General features: G+C 36.0%; 1 long non-coding RNA gene and 1 pseudogene across 1 annotated transcript in view; one reads left to right on the top strand and one right to left on the bottom strand.

Annotated features, from left to right (window-relative positions):
* The window catches only part of LOC121132861, a 103,791-nt gene that overhangs the window by 50,448 nt on the left and 39,957 nt on the right, over positions 1-13,386 (bottom strand). The window lies entirely within an intron of this gene.
* LOC121132963 lies at positions 9,334-9,423 on the top strand (annotated as a pseudogene).

Below are 13,386 nucleotides of genomic sequence, written 5' to 3'. Positions count from 1 at the left end.
ATATTAATATGTTAATATATGCAAAACATTAATGTGCTTATTAATATACACTAGAATGCTAATATATATTAATGTGCTTCCACTATGGTCATTCTTGTCGTAGTGCACCAAGTTCATGCCTTTCTGGGAGTCCGATGATCAGGATGGCATACATTCCAAGTACTGGAGATCAGTCATCATTCTCTAGACAGATCCCTTTATTTTCAAACATCTAAGGTTACCTCATATCAATTTATTCAGTCATCACCTCAGTCCAAAATGCTGATTTGAAAAGAATATAATTGCCTGAATATGAATTCTGCAGATCTTTTTTTGCATAAAAATGTAAAAGAATCACTTGGGGAAGATTTTGAAAGAGAAGAAATTCTATCATTTTTGCTTTTATGTGCGAATAGATACTAATTTTAGTCTTTCTCATTAAATATTTAGCCTTGCTTCTCTTCCCTAGGATCATAGGATGATGGCAGGTATAAGCAAAGCCTGTACTAAACCACTGGATGTCAGAAACTTTACGAAGGAATTTGTGACAAGGTGAAAACACTAACAGATCTTCAGAGAATGCTCTTCTCCGTGTTTTCGTCTTTCCACTGTGTGAAATTCACTGAAGATCATTGCTTCTCTCCTCCATCTATCATTCCCTCCATAACAGTGCTGTACTCACATCATGAAAGTGTAAGTGTGAAGGCAGGGATCACACTGCACCTCAAATCCTTGATCAGTAATGAGAAAGATTACCAAGACATACTGGGGGAACATCTTCAAATACTGTGGGGTTTTCTTTATGTAAACAAAATTAAAACATTGTTATGATTCTTGCAACAACTGTGTGGCAAAGAAGGATAATATCAAATGAAGTTGAGTAGAAAGGATTTTTTTTTTTTGAGACAGGGTTTCTCTGTGGCTTTGGAGGCTGTCTTGGTACTAGCTCTTGTAGACCAGGCTGGTCTCGAACTCACAGAGATCCGTCTGCCTCTGGCTCCCTAGTGCTGGGACTAAAGGTGTGTGCCACCAATACCCGGCCCGAGTAGAAAGGATTTTTAAAAGCTCTGTATCAAAATTAAATATGACTACACACATACTTTGCAATTTTCTTGATGAACAAATTTTATGAATTTATCATGTTAACAAATTGTGAAAGAAAAATCTACAGCAGATTGTACCATATAAATGTTGAAAATAATCTATGAATCTAAAATCAAAAATTCAGATCATTTAAATTCAAAATAATAATTGAAACAAAATAATTTGTTTTCTTTATTAATTGTCTATAATTGTGGTTCTATAATAACTTGTTTGAATGCAGAATAAGGCCCGTGTCTCTGGAGACACACTACAAAGGTCAGCCCAGCATCAAGACTCTTAATCTACATCTTATTTTGTAAGTCTTAAGTGCCTTCCCTAACCCTTTCAACAGAAGGGAGAAGAGGAATAATCACTGATTTTCCAAAGGTGTTATGGCTTTTGTCACTGTCATGCAAGAACATAAAGAGACTTTATTTTATTCTTAAAATTAAGTAATTGTAAATCAGTAGAGAAATTATGGTGACCCCCTTTAACCTCAAAATATCAGTATATCCCAGAGGACACAGCTTGGGGAGTTTATGAAGAAAAAAAATACTGCTGAGTAAACATTGTTATTCTGGGGAATTTTAAATCACACTTTCTTTCTGAAACTCTGAAGGTCAGGAAATTCCCATCCTCAGCGTTTCCTAAAAGGATGTGTATGGTGAATGAGGACTGAATTATGCACTACATTCAGGTACATTGTTCCACACAAACAAGTGACTGATAGGATGCACTTGACACAGTTAACATGCTCTCTGGTCTACATGGAGAACTATTAGAGATTTAAACTATCATCCTGGACTTGAATGAGACAATAGAACTTCCAGAACATCATATGTGACTTTTCATTTTTTAAATGCATGTGTGGTATGTATGCATATATATGTGTTTGCATGTATGTCTCACATGTGCATTAGTACACATGTAAACAAATGCACATGTTAATAAAGGTTAACATAGAATGTCTTCCTTGATCCCATCTTTATTTACTAAGACAAGTTATTTCATTGAAAATGGATCTCATCTGTTCTAGGTAGCTAGTCAGCTTGCATTACTGTTGTCTGTTCTCAGTTCCTTTATATAAAAATACGTTGATTCATTTAACAAGGTGGGGTTTCTGTCTGTCTGCTCTCAGACAGTTCTTCCCAAGGATTCATGACAAGATAGTGGTGCTGCATATATTCAGACTCTATGCCATAGACTACTCAATATCACTCAGTCAAAATACCAAACACATACATAAATATCAAAATAAGATACAAGTAAGACAAATCTGACCTCTACAGTTCTGGAAGCCAGGAGGTCTAAGAACAAGATGGCTTCATTAAGTTCATGGAGGCTGCTTCCTGCTTCAACACAATACCTAGATGCTGCCTCCCCTGCAGGGAAGAAAAGTGTGATGGAAGAAAGGAATGTCCAAAAGTGGGATGCACTCCTTTTAGTATGCCTTTAAGTCGGGGCATCTAATCTCATTTATGAAAATGAAGTCATCCTGATTCAATCACTTTACAAAGGCCACACTTCCCAAGAGTATCACAGTGAGGATTGAGTTTCAACATGGATTATTACAGAGGAAAATGCACTAAAAGAAAGCATTCTGCCAGACTCCCTAAAAGCATGTTCTTACACGAAGAGTGCATTTGTTCCATCTCATTAGCTTCTAAGGTCTTTTCTTGTTGTAACATCATCTGAGAATTTTGAAACACAATGCTTCATTGAAGCAGGTACTCAGATATAAGTGAGAATCAAGGTTCAACTCTTCCTGAGGCAAATTCCCCTCAAACTGTGAACCTGTGAAATCACACAAGTTCCATGCTTTCAAAGTACAGTGGCAGAATAAGTGAAGTATACCCATTCTCATTCCAAAAGGAAGGAAGTAATAAAGGAGAAACATGCCCCAGATAAGTTCAAAACACAAGAAATCAAACAATATTAAATCCAAAGACTTTAGAATTAGTGTAATGAGCAAACTATGTCAGTTCAATAGACTTAAAGATGGAATCCCTCAAGTCAGTTAAGTCCATGGTCTACATAACAGAATATTCTTGATGTCACCTTGTACTCATCACCACTGTTAAACACATGTTCATTTATCTCATTCCTATCTTGATTGTCAATATTAATGTGCAGATCACAACATCCTACTTTGCAAAATGATAAATCCCAAACATAATGGTTAAGAAAGGGTTAAAATACCCATGTATTTCTCTTCATTGCAAGAAGAGGAAGTCGATATATGTAAAAGGTTTTATTGCAAATGGCTAGATATTTTATTTAAAATATTCTTAATCATCATACACTATATTGGGCTTTATAATGCATTTTTAAACAATATATGTTTTGTTTTTTCTCCCTCCCTTCCCTCCCACGTATTAAAGGGGGTAACATTGAGTCAACATATGACAAAAGAGATAAAGACCAAACAGGGGTAAATTTCCTTCACAAAGCCCTCTTTTTAAAAAATTTTATATTTATTTTTATTTTGTGTGAACTGGTGTCTGCCTACATGACTGTCAGTGTGAGGGTGTCACATCTTAGAGTTACAGACAGTTGTGAGCTGTCATATGGGTGCTGGAAATTGAACCTGGGTCCTCTGGAAGAGCAGTCAGTGCTTGTAAGTGTTGAGGCATCTCTCCTGCCCTTCATCAAGCCCTCTTATTAAGGGTACCTAATCCCACTTGTGAGAGTCAAGAGCTCCTGAATTAACTACCTCCTAACACTGTTGCATTGGCAATTAACTTTAAACACTTAAATTTTGGGGAAAGTACAAAAACATTCAAGTCATATTACTCCATATTCTGGAGAGAACAGCAAAGACTACAGTTTTTCAGTTATTTAATTCACTTGGTGAGAGATCACCCGTGCTTGTTATAAAGCCACAATGAGATGAAACTGACTGACAGCCATCCAACTAGCAATTAGCAGCATAATACTCAAAAGACTAGAAAAGCAAAGTGAAAGCAGACTTTAATTAAGAGATGATTAAAATTATTATACATCCTGAGACCATTGTCCTTTTTCATCATGTCCTTAAATAAGATTGTTAAAATATATGGCAGAAAACAGTGTCTGAACATGATCTAGAGTTCAAATAATTTTGATACATTTGAGAAATTTAAATATCGCTATACTCAGGTCATAATGAATGAAACAAATAACAACAAGTGGGCAAGGACTGGCAAAAGGGAGACACTTATTCACTGTTGGCAGGAGTGAAAACTGGTCTAGCCATTATGAAAATGAGTGTGGAGGGTCTTCAAAAGCTAGAAATAGACCCACCACAGGTTCCAGCTATACCACTGATGGGCATAAACTCAAAGGACCCTTCATCCTACTACTGAAATATTCATTCATGTATACTTCTGCTCTATTCATAACAGTCAGAAATGGAAACAGTTTAGATGTCCATCAGTGCATGAATGAATAATGAAGATGAGGCACATAACATAATGGAATGTTATTCAGATGCAGAGAATAATGAAGTCATGAAATTCACAAGCAAATGTGGTGATACATTGTTTATGATCTAATAAAGCCACTGAAGACCAAATTTAAAGCTAACCACAGCCATAGAAGAGGGGCAGTAGCGGCACACACCTTTAATCGCAGGACTCAGGAGACAGAGGTACATGGATCTCTGTGTGTTCAAGGCTAACTAGAGCTACATGAGAGTGAATCAGTCTAAAAGAGAAACACAGTTCATGCCTTTAATCCTATCACAAGAGAAGTATTTAAGAAAGGAGCAGGGCATTCTATATTCAGGATTTAGGCAATTTGTCTCCAGCCATGTTGAAGTCAGGATTCCCCCTTCCAGCCTTGGTAAAGGTAAGAACTTTCTGGTGACTGGCTACTTTCCTTCTCTGATCTTCAGTTTGAACCCCAATATCTGTCTCTGGGTTTTTATGATTTGTGCTACAGGTAAATGGATGGAGCTGGAAATTACCTTTCTGAATGAGGCAACCCAGACCCAGAAAGACAAAACTCACATGTTCCCATATGAATGCAAACTTTGAGTATTTAGATATATGTGTTTAATTTGGAATACCCATGAATGTCACAAAGTATTAAGGGGCCAGAGGGTGGAATTCAAGGAGAACAGAACACAGGTAGTATGAAGGGGGCAAGAAAAATAATGGAACAGAAAGGGTAAATGGATGGAGATGTGGCAGGATAGAGGAGGGAATATAGGGAAAGATAACTAACACTAAAGAACTTTGAAGAATCCATATGGAAATCTACTATGTACAAACACAAACATATGGCTTAAATGCTAGTATCATATAAGAGGGGAATAATACCATACACTATCAAAACACACCTCACTCCTCTTTTTAAGATGTTGGGTAGTGGTACCCTAAAAACACATAAAACATTATAGGCTTTCCTCTTTATTAAGAACTTATTGCTGAAAACACCATATATTTAAGTCATTGGATATGCAGAAATCACTTTATCTCAATCAGTTAGTTTTCATAGTTCTAGAAACTCTAGGAATGTTTGGGTGAAAACATTATCAAGAGTTGTGAATCCTATCAACTACAATAATGACTGGTTTGGTAAGACATGCCCACTGGTGAAATAGTAACACAAATTCTCCAGGAATAACTGACAACTTTCTGATTGAACTTAAAGCCTTCTCCACAAATGGAGTTCATACTTGGTACTGTTAAGTTGGCCAAAACCTGTGGTTTGATAGATCATAGACCCTAGAAGAGAATTTCATACTATTATTCTGCTAAGTGGACATATTGATAAACCATATCCTAAATTCTTATCTCTATACCCATAGGTTAATACATCTCTCAACCCTCGCCAGAGACATTTCTTCTGTAGAGACCCACACCCAGAGTGTGCAGTGAAGAAGAGACTATGGAGTGTACAGTTTTAAATTAGACTTCTATATCATATTATTCCCTGCAATGTTCAAGAATCATCATAGAAATGGGGGCCGAAAGAGTGTAAGAGTCAGAGGTAGTAGACATCTGCAGTGAAACAGTTTTTGATGAACATGACAAAGGCTATCACACACATCAACTCAAAGAAGCTCTAACTGAATACACAAGACTTACACAAAATCAAGTTCCCCAAAATCCCGGTTCAGATAGATCAATGGCCTTGAAATCTCACCCTTAGTCAAGAACCTATTGACAATTGATGATCTCAAGTTGGTTTTCTTCACAGATGGCCGTCCTAAGAGGCAAACCATAGACAGTAATAGATTTTCTTACACTCATACACATGCAAGTCATACTGAGTGAACTTAGGGTTTAGAAAATGCATATGAAATTAAAAGGGAACAGTAGTAGAGAGAAATAGAGGAGAGAATTGAAGAGGAGGGACTCAGGATTGGGTTTGATCAAAATAAACTATATGCATGTATGAAATTATAATAAAATTTTTAAAAGAAAGTTTAAATTTTACCACTCAATTATATAGATACTAACGCAATATATAGCAAGTATATAAAACAAAACATATATTCAGTTTTGTAAGCTATCATTTTTCATTCATAAAACTATAATTTATGGAAAATGGTGAAAACAATTATCCTTGAAACCTCAAAAGATATGCTTTCTTAAATAAGAATTTAAAATTTAAGTAAATTATAATCTATTCTATTTAATTTTATCCGGCAAATTAGTGAAGTTAGATATGACCTATACTAATTTGATTTGACTAAGGTTCCATTTATTCAAAATGTCTAATTAGATATAAGAGAAAATCAAAATAACTTTCCCTGACATCTCCAAAACTCTTGGCAGAGGGTAATATACAGAGACAATGATTTTAGTTTTACAATTGGGCTCACTTTTAACTTAATAATATAAAAACATTACATCAATGATTTATGTTTTATTGTGACAGCATATATTCTTCACAATTTCAAGCAAAAACAATGAACCTCACTTTTTTTTGAGAATCTCATCAGATAGCCCAAGCTGGCTGGCTTTAAATTCCTCTTGTGGATGCCACCTTTCTGAGGACCCTCGATCTCCATGTATGATTATCTTGTATCTGACCCTAACTCAGCTTAAGTTTGGAAAGGAAACATACTATACATCTTTCTATGCTGCAGACTCATGGATTTATAGTTTACATTGAATTAGAGAGGTGCTTGTGTGTGTGTTTATGTGTGTCTGTGTATGTGTGTGTCTGCATATGTTCCTGTGTACATGTGTCTGTGTGTATGTGTCTGCATGTATATGTCTGTGTATCTGTGTATGTGTGTATGTGTTTGTGCATATGTGTTTGTGGGAGGGGAGGGCGTATGTTTTAGTCAGTTACTTTCTGGATGTCCTTAACAAATAGAGGTGGGGAACTATAAAATTCTCGGTTCAATTCTTAAATTTTTAACTTCACAAATTAAACAAATAAGATATAAAAATCATAGGATACTATTAGGATATGAAAATACCTAAGAACAGTTTAATGTTTTCAATGTAGTTAAGATAAAGCTAAATAAATGTATTTGTGTTGGAAAATGTATATTTTATATCATTAAATCATAATCTCTTCACTGTGTTACTAAAACACAATCGTTAAAATCATCACAGTGGAAGCTCCTCAATCTTCTCACTTCCTCCTTCAACCTCGCCCAAAAAGAAGACAATGTTAATTTGATTGGCACATGTCACCATCTAAGACACAGACTAAACCTTGTCATAGAAGTGTCAAGAGTTGGGGCTGGGAGGATCGGGGGGGGGGTGTGGGAGGAGGGAAGGGAGAGGGAACTGGGATTGACATGTGAAGCAAGATATTTAAAATTAAAGTAATTTAAAAAATAAATAAACTCTTAAAAAAAGAAACAATTGGTGACAGTTCAATACAATACATTAAATAAGTCTTAGTCAAGATACGCTTAGTTTTTAATAATAGATACAAAATTGCAATTAATACAGGTGAGTATCTAAGCTATGTGCCTGAGAGGAAATATCAATGATTACATTAAATATGCCTATTAAAAAGTGTATGTCCAATGTCTTAGTTTATCTGTTGCTGCAAGAAGGCATCCTAGACTGGATAATTGATAAACAATGGAATATTGTTCCTTACAATTCCAGAGACCATGGAGTTCATGATGAGGTACCAGCAGATTGGGAGTATGGTGTCACTTGCTTTCTCCTTCAAAGATGGTGCCCTCTGTGCCACAAAGTGGGATTAGGGATTGATTTTCTGAGTCCTTCCACATCAGAGTGATGATGCAATCTCCTACAGTCTCTTTATAAAGTAACTAATAAACTAATAATCCTCAATATTTAACAGCATCATACTGTTATACTCCAACAAGCAAATTCTGAAGGCACCAACAATCAGAACACATTCTGTTCCCCCAAGCTCCTTCATTCTTCTTCTCAGGTTATTTATAGACATCAGGATTGCAGGTGTACTGTCTCTTTGATTATTCTGGGTTTTATTTGTCTTTTTTGTATTTAAGTTTGAAACAAGCTTGATTTACATGCTAATCCCAGTTCTCAATCCCTCCCCTCCTAACCTGCCCTCCTCCGACCCCCTATCCCATCCACTTTCTGCTCCCCAGGGAGGATAAGGCCTTCCATGAGGGATCCTCAAAGTCTGTCATATCATTTGGAGAAGAGCCTAGGCCCTCCCCTATGTGTCCTGGCTGAGAGAGTATCCCTCTATGTGGAATGGGCTCCCAAAGTCCATGTGTATACTAGGGACAAATTCTGAACCACTACCAGAGGCCCCATAGATTTCCCAGGCCTCCTAACTGACACCTATATTCAGGGAGTCTGGATTTAGTTCTATGTTGGTTTCAGATATCAGTCTGGGGTCCATGAGCTCCCCCTTGTTCAGGTCAGCAGTTTCTGTAGGTCTCTCCAGCCTAGTCTTGACAACCTTTGCTCATCACTCCTCCCTCTCTGGAACGGGATTCCAGGAGTTCGACTCAGTGTTTAGCTGTGAATCTCTGCTTCTGCTTCCATCAGCTACTGAATGAAGGCTCCAGGATGGCATATAAGGCAGTCATTGGTCTCATTATAGGGGAAGGGCATTTAAGGTAGCCTCTTCACTATGGCTTAGATTGTTAGTTGGGGTTATCATTATAGATCTATGGACATTTTCCTAGTGTCAGATTTTTCTTTAAACCTATAATGGCTCCCTCTATTATGGTATCTCTTTTCTTGTTCTCCTCTATTATTTCCCAAACTCAGTCTTCCTGCGCCCTCACGTCCTCCTCTCCCCTCCTCTTCTCCCCTTCTCTTTCTCCTAACTCCCTCTCCCCTCCCACATGCCCCAAATTTGCTCAGGATCCTTGTGATGAATGGGGATTCACACCACTGCTTGTGGTTTGCTGCCCATTAAGCCTGGTCATGACGTGGGCACATTACCCATCTGGGTGAACTTAAGAGGATCCACCAGTCTTATCTATGACCAAACCACCCTGAACACACCCTGATTTTTAATAACCTGAAAATCTGTGCTTCTGAAAATTTTCTCCTATATAGTTTTTCAACATGAGATTTCCTTTAAGAGAAAGCCTAAAAACTACTTCTTTAATCCTAGAGTTTTCCTGAAGATGGAAACTTGAACTCTACGATATATTGTAACTGCAATAGGTATGGTCATGTCATGTGCTTTCTGACTTGTGTTTTCAGTGTTCATGTCAATCTTCATATTTTATGCTCTGCTTACAGTTATCCTGAAAATTTAAATAAAAGGCTGCCATATGGTCTAGTTAAACCACTGCTGATCACACAGTCAACAAAGGGAATTAAGATCAACTAACGATAAACATACATGCACACTCATATACATAACTTAGCTAAGGTATGTAACTGTGCTAGGTAATCAGCAACTGATGATAACACGGATAAGATAATGTATATATACACATAGAGTATTATTCAGCCATAAAGAAAAATAAAATCATGACATTTGTAACAAATTGGATGAAACAGGGGATACTGTATTAAATAAATAAGCCAGACTCAGATTTTACTTTAAGAACATCATGAAAATAGAAGTTCTACTATTTTGGAAGAAGAAAGGAACCAATGGGAGCATGGAGCAAGGACGGGTATCACTGAAGATGTATAGTCAATATACATACATACATACATATGTAAAAATGTCTTGATGAAACCCATTGTTGGTGCAACTAATATATGCTGACAAAGAAAAAACTGAAAAAATGTTTTGAAGCAAATATACAGAAACTATTTTTTGTTGTTTGTTTTGTTTTGGTTTTTCTTTTTTCTTTTATTTTTAAATTTAAATTAGAAACAAGGTTGCTTCACATGTCAATCCCAGCTCCCTCTCCCTTCCCTTCTCCTGTGCCTTCCCCCCAACACCCACATCCCCCTCCTCCAATCCCCATTCCTTTCTTCAAGGAGGGTGAGTCCTTCCATGGGTGGTGTCCATAGTCTGTCATTTCATCCAGGGCAGGGCCTAGGCCTTCCCCCAAGAGTCCAGGGTGAGAGTGCATTTCACATTGTGGGATGGGCACCCAAAGTCTAGTTGCATATCAGGGATAAATACTGATCTACTACCCAAAGTCCCATAGATTGCCAAGGCCTCCTCATTGACACTCACATTCAGGGGGTCTGGACCAGTCCCATGATGGTATTTGTTGGGAATTTCTGCTAATTACTAATTGTGTTACTGCAGTTTATTTGTTCTGTTGACTGACATACACTAATGTAACTTTTAAAGTTTGCAGGGACATGTATTCCATTATGACTCTTTTTTCATTTACTTGGGTTTTAATGTTATATTCCTTTGTGAACTTCCATTGATATTTCTTTTTTTTAACTGTGTATGTAGCTTAGATTTATTCTGAGAGACACGAGTGTTTTATCACAGTTGTGCCACAGAAAGCTAAGACTTGGATGGGATGAGGCATTAATGCAGCTTTCTGGAAGATGAACTCATAAAAATAATGGTCTACATCAACATTCATTTTAATCATACTTCCAGAATATATACAGGATGTTTAAAGGAAGTAGACAGGTGTTTATAATGCAGCCTGTAATTGGACACATTGGTAATAAATGAAGAGTTTTGAATTTAATAAACATCTGAATAAACTCTACTGAAAACAGGAAAAATAGGAGGAAGCATTAGCAGATTAAATAATCATGCAAATTAAAGCCAGGTGCATGCAAGAAGCCTATTCTTTGGTTCATGCTATGAGAACTTAAACCTAATCTCTTCATTATCAAGTAATCAATTACGATCAGATAATCAAGTCCTTAGTTTCTGGCATTTTGAATTATGAGGGGTTTTCCTAAGGCAGCATTAAATTTTGTTCTGAAAAATCGACAATTGTGTATGCACATCACACACACACGCGCATACACACACACATTTGCAATCTTTCTTTACACTTCCATATTTGGATAAGAAAAAAATTTATTAATAACAAAAGAGGAAATAAAGAAAAGAAACTTATTGAAAGTTCTAGAATTTCACTGTCCATTTATTATTTTGTTTTTTATATTTGACTCTGTAGTTAACAATGATTAACACCATACAATTACCACCCTACTAAATAAATTTAGTCTGTTGACCAACTCACAAATGATGAAGAAAAAATTAGTTTAAAATGTGGAAGCAACATGTCTCTAAGGACGTGCAATGTAAATAAAAATATTTGCCTCAGCATGTTAATTTTTCTTTGATGGATGTCATTCAATTTCAATTTTTGAATAATTAATTATTGGGATGTTACTTACTTCTGAAAATACAGATATTGACAATATATTCAATAGCTTCCAATTCATTTTAATTCATAGTATACCAGGGCACAGATGACCAAATGCTATCATAATAGACCAGCCCATCCTTAAACAAAAGTTTTCCTGAAAAAATTGTAGGAATGCATATGGCCAAGGATATAAAAAGACCTCTATGGTGAATTTTTTAAATATCTGAAAAGAATAAGGCAGACATTAGGAAGTGAAAAGACTTCTAATGTTCATGGATTGGTAGACTTAATATTGTGAAATGACCATCTTACCAAAATCAGATTATAGAGACAACACAACCTCTATCAAAATCTTCATATCACTCTTCTCATAAACAGAAAAGGGTAAATCTTAAAATTCATAGGAGACACGAAAGACTCCAGATAGACAAAATAATCTTGAGCACAAAAGAAATAAAAGAAATGCCGGATGAATTAATATACGAGACTCCAAGCAATAATTCAGAGTTATAATAAGAAAATCAGCATAGTATGGGAACAAAAACAAGTTGTACATCAATGGAAAAATAAAAGACACAAATATGAGTACAGCCATTTGGTATTTGGTAAAAATGTCAAAAACACACTTGGAAGAAAACACATTTTCAACAAATAGTTCTGGGAAATCCTTGATATTCACATGGAAAGACTGCCAAAATACCCATCTCTATCCTCCTGCCCAGAAGGCAACTCTAAATGAACCAAAGGCCTCAGTGTGATGCCAGAAATGGAGAAACTGCTAGAACAACTCATAGCCAATACCCTACAAGATGTAGATGGAAGAAAGGACTTTCTGAATGGAACTATATTTATTCAGAAATTAAGGCCAACACTGATACATGAAACCTCATAACATTAAAAAATTATTATGCATATCAAAGGAACTTATTGAGTGAAAAAAATCCTACAGAGTTGGAGAGGTTCTTTGACAGTTACACATTTGTTGGAGGATTATTATTTAGCAAATACAAAAAGCTGAGTCAAGAAATCAAAAGACCCAGTTAAAAATGGTCTATGGTTCTGACCAGGAAGTTCTCAAAATATGAAACAATAATGGATATGAAATATTTTGGTATTTTTATTATGTTTTGTATTGTGTGAAACAATTTTTGAGTTTAAATATATTTTGGTTATATTCTACTCCTTCCCCAAAACCTTCCAGAGCCTATCCACCTCCCTGCATACTAACTTCAACTTCTTTCTCATAAAACAAAAAACTCGATATAGCATAAAATGAATAAAACAAAGAAAAAACAATCACCAAGCTACAACCAAAGAAAAGCACACACGTACACACAAAAAAAAGCCTGTGAACTCCATATGTGTTGGTCATCTACGCCTGAACATTAGGCCTGTCCTAGAATGATTAATCTACCCAGTGTCACTCCATTGGAGAAAACTGATTTTTCCCTCTCCTAGAAAGTATAAATGACAGTTCAATTGTTAACTTTTACACTAGTTGCTAGGTTTTTATTCATCATTCATTCATTTATTCATTCACTTGTTTTTTATAACATAACAAAATAAAATGTAACCTGTCCCATCAAAGTCAGAGAAGATAAACCAATATAAAATAAAGAAACCAAGAGAAGGCATAAGAATGAGAAACCCACTCA

Source organism: Mesocricetus auratus, unplaced genomic scaffold (assembly GCF_017639785.1).
Source record: "Mesocricetus auratus isolate SY011 unplaced genomic scaffold, BCM_Maur_2.0 Super-Scaffold_100018, whole genome shotgun sequence".
Taxonomy (NCBI): Eukaryota; Metazoa; Chordata; class Mammalia; order Rodentia; family Cricetidae; genus Mesocricetus; species Mesocricetus auratus.
The sequence above is the reverse complement of the archived record's forward strand: the minus strand, read 5'-3'. Positions and strand labels throughout refer to the sequence as shown.